The sequence below is a fragment of the Schistocerca americana genome, chromosome 4, assembly GCF_021461395.2.
Source record: "Schistocerca americana isolate TAMUIC-IGC-003095 chromosome 4, iqSchAmer2.1, whole genome shotgun sequence".
NCBI lineage: Eukaryota > Metazoa > Arthropoda > Insecta > Orthoptera > Acrididae > Schistocerca > Schistocerca americana.
In genome coordinates this window covers 812,005,443-812,012,533 of record NC_060122.1, presented here as the reverse complement: position 1 = coordinate 812,012,533, position 7,091 = coordinate 812,005,443, and positions in this window count along the sequence as shown.

Below are 7,091 nucleotides of genomic sequence, written 5' to 3'. Positions count from 1 at the left end.
ATGACGCAAGGGGTGACGACAGCACGAGGAGAGGTCAGGAGTGTCTCTCGCTCGAGATGGCTTAACTTCTACGTTAGGACATTTGCGTTATGGGGACGTGCGTTATCATGAAGCTCCAACAACCAGTGTCACACCATTCCACACATTCTTCATTCTCCGATGGATGTCTACTGGTGTTTGTCCTTCGACAGCCGATAAAAGAATAGCAGCACGTTTTTCCTGTTTAGACGCATGTGGTAACAACGTCGTCATAGTTCACCTTTCCGCATTTACCTAATATACGACGGAAAGACACCAGTGCCACACTGGTCCATTGCCTACATGTTGGTGCTTTTGCCATACCCGCACTGGAGTCGCGGGAAGTTGCGTACACGCTGTAACGACACTATCGAACAGAAATTTTTGACCACTCACACGACTGTAGTCGTCAGCTCTAGAATAGTAGGATTTACCTCGCCGCCGGTGGAAATCAGTCAGTCAATGAAGAAAGAAAAACAAGCAAACACGAATACTTCTCACAGTTTAATTTGATTTGGATTGCACGATAAGACAACACTACAGCTGCCTCACTCGATAGTATTTAATTCGCTTACCTAGCCTGCAGTGGTTGAGGCCGCGTTGAATATGCTTTCTGTTACAGTAGAAAAATCGAAGTGCAAACGACATACAGGGAGAAAGAATAATTTAAATTTGGGCAATGTGAAATGATTATAGGAATTTCCTAAGATGAATATTAATTCTAAGGGATGTGCACAGCTAATTGAAAGTGGAGATAATGTAATTACTGACAACGTGCGGTACCAAAATCCTCAAAAAATACGAAAGCGCCTATATGAGACAGGTAAATTTTGGGCATTAATCATTTATATGTACTTCTAGTTTTGGCAACTTCCGTTTTTCATCTCCAACTAGAAAATAATTAAATAGCGCGTCAAAGCTTTTACTATAGTCAGTGCACAGCAAAGTCTTATCTTACACTGATTTGCTCTTCTGTCATGTTTCACACACGGGATGTACAGTCCAATTAGTTGTAAGATACGGAAAAGAATTAATTACTTTTCTTCTGTTAACGTAACACAACAGATGACTGTCCAGTATCAAGTGATCACAAAGGGAAAAATTGATCTATATTGGGAGTTTACTGATCGTGGATACTTAAAATTACTCCCTGGTCCGATACACGGACTATACTGATTGCTAGTAATTCGCTTTTCTATCCAGCATTTCTTGACACTATGCCTAACGCGCACGGACTCCATCGACTCGCACCCATGGCATTGATGCCATTCAGTAACTTGAATTTACTTGTGATAGGTGACAAATATCGAAGCAAACACCATTTCAAAGACTCTTTTGTTCTTTTATCTATATTTCATTCCCAGGAATGTGTGGTCTGAAACATAACGAACGGTAAACTATATCCTATCACACATTTTTGGTGTAAGATTTGTCAATCACGTGTACGTGTTTAACAAGTAGACTTGTTTCACAATAACCGTTACGAATTAAGAAAAGGTAAGTGCTGTGGCGACTCGTGCAAAATTTTACCGCTCGACTACAAAGTGGTGGCCATAGCATTTCGACTTGCACATGCAACTAAACTGAATATATGAATTTTACGTATATGAATTGAACTGTTAAAATATATTTAAATTTTATAATTAAATGTTTAACAATGCGTGGAACAAAACGATAGAGTTGTTATGGTCTGCCTCGTGATGACTGGTTGTTGTGTGATGTCCTTAGGTTAGTTAGGTTTAAGTATTTCCAAGTTCTAGGGGACTGATGACCATAGATGTTAAGTCCCATCGAGCTGAGAGCCATTTGAACCATTTTTTGTTATGGTAGGAGGGGAAACCGAGCCCAAGCCAAAAAACTGCCAGTCGGCACTCTATACCATTGAGCTACCCAGCCAGTACAAAAAATTCTGCTCAAACGTCCCATATACTCTACGCGCAAGTACTTACAGAGAGTTTCATCTTTTCCTAGATCGATTTAGGAGATATATTCTGGTAGCTTTAAAGGATCATCTACCTTCTTCTACTTGCATGGTCTGAGCCATGCTGGTGAGCCTCGTCCCACACCCTCCTGCTGTGACATACACATTTGGAGTAGATCTACCTAACTCTTTAAGTCTCACACTCTTTCAAAAATCTTTTGGAAAAGAGCTTCTTTAGCAAATCATCTACACAAAACACTTTCATACTAAATTTCCTCTTACACTAGCTTTCTTTAGACACCATTTGACTTGCAAGAATAATAATCGTAACAGAACTGAATATATAAATTTTACACATGTAAACTGAACGTTCAAATACATTTAAATTTTATTGCCAGTCAGATAATATGGCGAGGAATAATATAAGAAAATTATGGTAGCAGTGGAAGTTAAACCCGAGGTGGCGAACTGGCCACTCGGCCATGCCTCCATTATCCCAACTGCTATTCAAGTATCTCTTATACTCTATGCTTGCTCAGCTCGTTACCTGCACTTTCAATGAAAACTACTGACATGGTACGGTGACGGAAGGAATTACGTCACATCAGAGAATGCACAGTCGAAAACAGGTATCTGCGTTCTATCTCTGACATAACAGTGCGGCAGACCATCATTTCATCACTTGACACTGAGTTGCAGTTATCGCGGCGAAAGAGATACAAAACATGTTTTCGTCCGTCTTATTTTGCCCACCAGCACGCATTCGTAGAGAAATGGCGTAAATTTAGTGCGATTTCCGGCTCGCATTCAAAGTGGAATGATGTAATTTCAATGTGATATCTGGCTTACAATCAGAGAGATACGGCATAATTTTAAGGTAATATTTACAGTGCGCTATAGCACATTAGCAAATGATAACCGGCCGCGACTGGTTGAATGCTTAGTTAGGAAGCTAAGATCACACACTACCACGTTTGAAAATATGAGATATTTAAACGGAACACTTTCTTCAGAATCGACTGAGAAATATTATTGACCTAAAAAAATCACACGAAACTATACGTACCTACTACCGTCTGTCGTCAGGAAAGTAAAGCCCTCGATTACAAAATAAGTTCAGCAACGAAGTGGTGCTGTCTTATATACATTCAAGAGTTTTACAGCGTCAAAATCAAAAAAAAATTTTCCTCTTCTTCAGGTAGTCGCACATTCCCGTCTGGAACACAGTGTGAACATTGAGAAGTGAATGGCATCACCCGTGCTCACATGTTCGGAAAGAGGCATGCAGCTACACGCATGCCTCTGCTTGCACGTGTAGCCGCACGGCGACTCGGCGCAAGGGCACAGGTGTAACCGCCCCTTATTACAAGAAGATTCGGTGACGCTCCTATATCTTACGATGCTGACAAGTTCTTCAGACAGTGCCGATTCCACAACAATACTGAATTCAAACAGATGATAGTAGAAGGAAGTGAAAGGTTCCAAGAAACGAGACGAACACATTGACTGTCGTGAAACTACAAGCAGACACGACAGAGCCTCATGCCAATGTACCTGCCTCTGGCCAGGTGCTGCACTATTTTTAGTACATCATGTAGTATATTACTTTTGATCGAGTTGACGCCGGTGTACAGAAAATCAGCTACAACGCCATTTTTGACGTTTGAATTTTGCTTTTGCGACTAGACCTTCAACAGTATTTTAATACTAATTCTTATGAAATTTCAACGCCTCTCTACTTCGAATATAAATCGTCTGTCAATTTAAAGATTTGAATGAACAATATTCTCTATTATATAATATACATAAATGGATTCTGTGCCATCATTTCATTCGGTCGGTCAAAACACAGAACTACCATACCACTGTTTAGTTGTAGAGAAAATGTAACAGTGTGTAGCTTTACCTGTTATTTGATTCTCTGAGCCCCCATTTAGTATAGCACCAGTACTCCACAAATGCAATTTGTAGATTTCATCAATGCAGTGTGATGATTTAGATGCTCTGTTAATTCCTGGTGTCTGACATCGATCTTCACTTGTGTTGTCAGGTGTGTAACTAAATACTATCTACATTTTGATAAATTTATTTTGTAAATAATTATCAGATGTGGCTCACTGTCAGGTTTGCTTGCCAGGATTGCATATGTTTGTACACGGTTGTCAACCTACATTACTGTGATTCATAAAAATTAAAAGTATTGACGGCTTGTGTGACCTACCACAATATAAACTCCTTCCCAAGCGAAGCTCGGTGTCCATCAAAATGTTTCTAAGGAAATCCATCCTCCCACTTGTTGAAGGAATGAGTTGTCGCAAAACTAATAATAATAGAAATAACTGCCTGAAGCCAAGCTCGATTTTCATTTATATATTAACTTACAACAGATTGTCTGTGGTATATTAAAGTTCTTCGAATATATGTCACTGTAGCAGCAACCATACTACATTTCCTCAAAGTTTGTCGTGTTAACAAAATAAAGTATATGAAACGTTTACAAAATTTCAGACAACTGAAAAACCCTCTTTCCTCAGAGGGTGATGACTCCTAAACTATCCTCACATTGGGCAGGTTTGTAATGTTTCTGAAGTCACGGACTAATTTATATTGTGATTTTCACTTCGGTATTACTAAATAAACTGATGTATTTGAGATATGTTTTTATGTGTAGAACACGACGTTTTGTCTTCTAGAATCTGTTGAACAAATGTTACTTTTCAAAATTCTTGTATTTGAATCTCAATACAGTGTGACAACTTCTTTTTCTCATAAATAATACAATTTAGAAATTAGTTAAAAGAGTTGCTCCCCCATGAATCCTTTAGTTGTCATGACGCTGAATACACATAGCAAAATATGGGGAAATGTATTAAAGTGGTTTCCATGAACAAAATGTAGAATATTCAGAGGAGACCCAAAATAAATTTTTTTGAGTAGTTGTGTAGTATCAATAGAATCAGAGAGTGATAAGAAATATTTTACTGCTGTCATATACTGGGTGTTAGGAGCATAAGTGCATGTATTTCTACTGATGGCTGAGGACAACATTTACCTGCAAGTTCACCATGTGCAAGTAAGCTATCAATGTTTTATTTTCCCCTGAGCAGCATGTCAGGTACTAGAGTGTGAAACCTTGCATACAAAACGTATAGTCTACACTGACAGGCGTACCCAATTCATGGCGCAACTGCAGCTCAGCAGAAAACATCAGGTGTTAAATTATGACATGTGTTTGTGGAAAGACTGTTAGACACAGAGAGAAAACAACCAACACACTAAATCAGGTACATATCAAGCTGTAAAGGATCACAATCTATGTATCTATACCTTAACACACTTTATACTTCATACATACAAATTGGAATTTACATGAAATAAATTTTGGTTGCTGGGTGTCACGACCAACTTTGCTTTGAGAATCGATTAAAAAATTATATCATAAATCGAAAGAATATTTGGGTATCTCAGGCAACTGTACTTAGCTGCATTTAGCAAGGTGTGGCTGGTAAATTTATAATAAAAATCCTGTTAAAAAATACATAATGCAATTTACTACCTGATGTTTTCCGCATGGCTGTAAAAGTACAATGACGTGGACTTCATTTGTTAGTATAGATTATAGTTTTTATTCCACACCTAGACACTTCACTCCCTAATGTACAGCGCAGTGGAAAATAATGTCGTCGTAGGGAGGCTAGAGAGGAGTAGCAATGATTAGTTGACATGTAAATACGGTAAACAGAAATGTTACTGAATACGGTCGTGAACAGAGTTCTCGAATCTATCCACCGCTTATACTTCCTCAAAAAATGAACAAAAGGACAAATATTTTGCTACCCACCCGCAGTATATTGTTTCCTGCATGTTAATGTGATGTCAGTGCATAGACGAGAATGAAGTTCTTCTGTCAGGAAAGTCTGTCACAAGCTCTTTTACTCTGGATACATCTGCATCTACATTTAAACTCCGCAAACCACCCAACGGTGTGTGGTCGAGGGCACTTCACATGCCACTGTCATTGCCTCCCTTTCCTGTTCCAGTCGCGTATGGTTCGCGGGAAGAACGACTGCCGGAAAGCACCCGTGCGTGCTCGAATCTCTCAGATTTTACATTCGTGATCTCCTGTGGAGGTATAAGTAGGGGGAAGCAATATATTCGATACCTTATCAAGAGACGCACCCTCTCGAAACCTGGACGGCGAGCTACACCGCGATGCAAAGCGCCTCTCTTGGAGAGTGTGCCACTTGAGTTTGCCAAACATCTATGTAACGCTATCACGATTACCAAATAACCCTGTGACGAAACGCGCCGCCCTTCTTTGGATCTTCCTTATCTCCACTGTCAACCAGACCTGGTACGGATCCCACACTGACGAGCAATACTCAAGAATAGGTCGAACGAGTGTTTTGTAAGCCGCCTCCTTTGTTGACGGACTACATTTTCTAAGGACTTGGCTCTGAGTGCTATGGGACTTAACATCTCAGGTCATCAGTCCCCCAGTGCTTAGAACTACTTAAACCTAACTAACCTAAGGACATTACACACATCCATACCCGAGGCAGGATTCGAACCTGCAACCGTAGCGGTCGCGCGGTTCCAGACTGAAGCGCCTACAACCACTCGGCCACCAGCGGCCGGCATTTTCTAAGGACTCTCCCAATGAATTTCAACCTGGTACCCGCCTTACCAACAATTAAATTTATATGATCATTCCACTTCAAATCGTTCCGTACGCATACTCCCAGATATTTTACAGAAGTAACTGCTACCAGTGTTTGTTCTGCTATCATACGCCGGCCTAAGTGGCCGAGCGGTTCTAGGCGCTACAGTCTGGCACCGCGCGACCGCGACGGTCGCAGGTTCGAATCCTGCCTCGGGCATGGATGTGTGTGATGTCCTTACGTTAGTTAGGTTTAAGTAGTTCTAAGTTCTAGGGGACTGATGACCTCAGCAGTTAAGTCCCATAGTGCTCAGAGCCGTTTGAGCCTTTTTTTTTGCTATCGTACGATCATACAGTAAAGGATCCTTTTTCCATGTATTCGCAATATATTACATTTGTCTATGTTAAGGGTCAGTTGCCACTTCCTGGACCAAGTGCCTATCCGCTGGAAATCTACCTGCATTTCGCTGCAATTTTCTAATGGTGCAACTT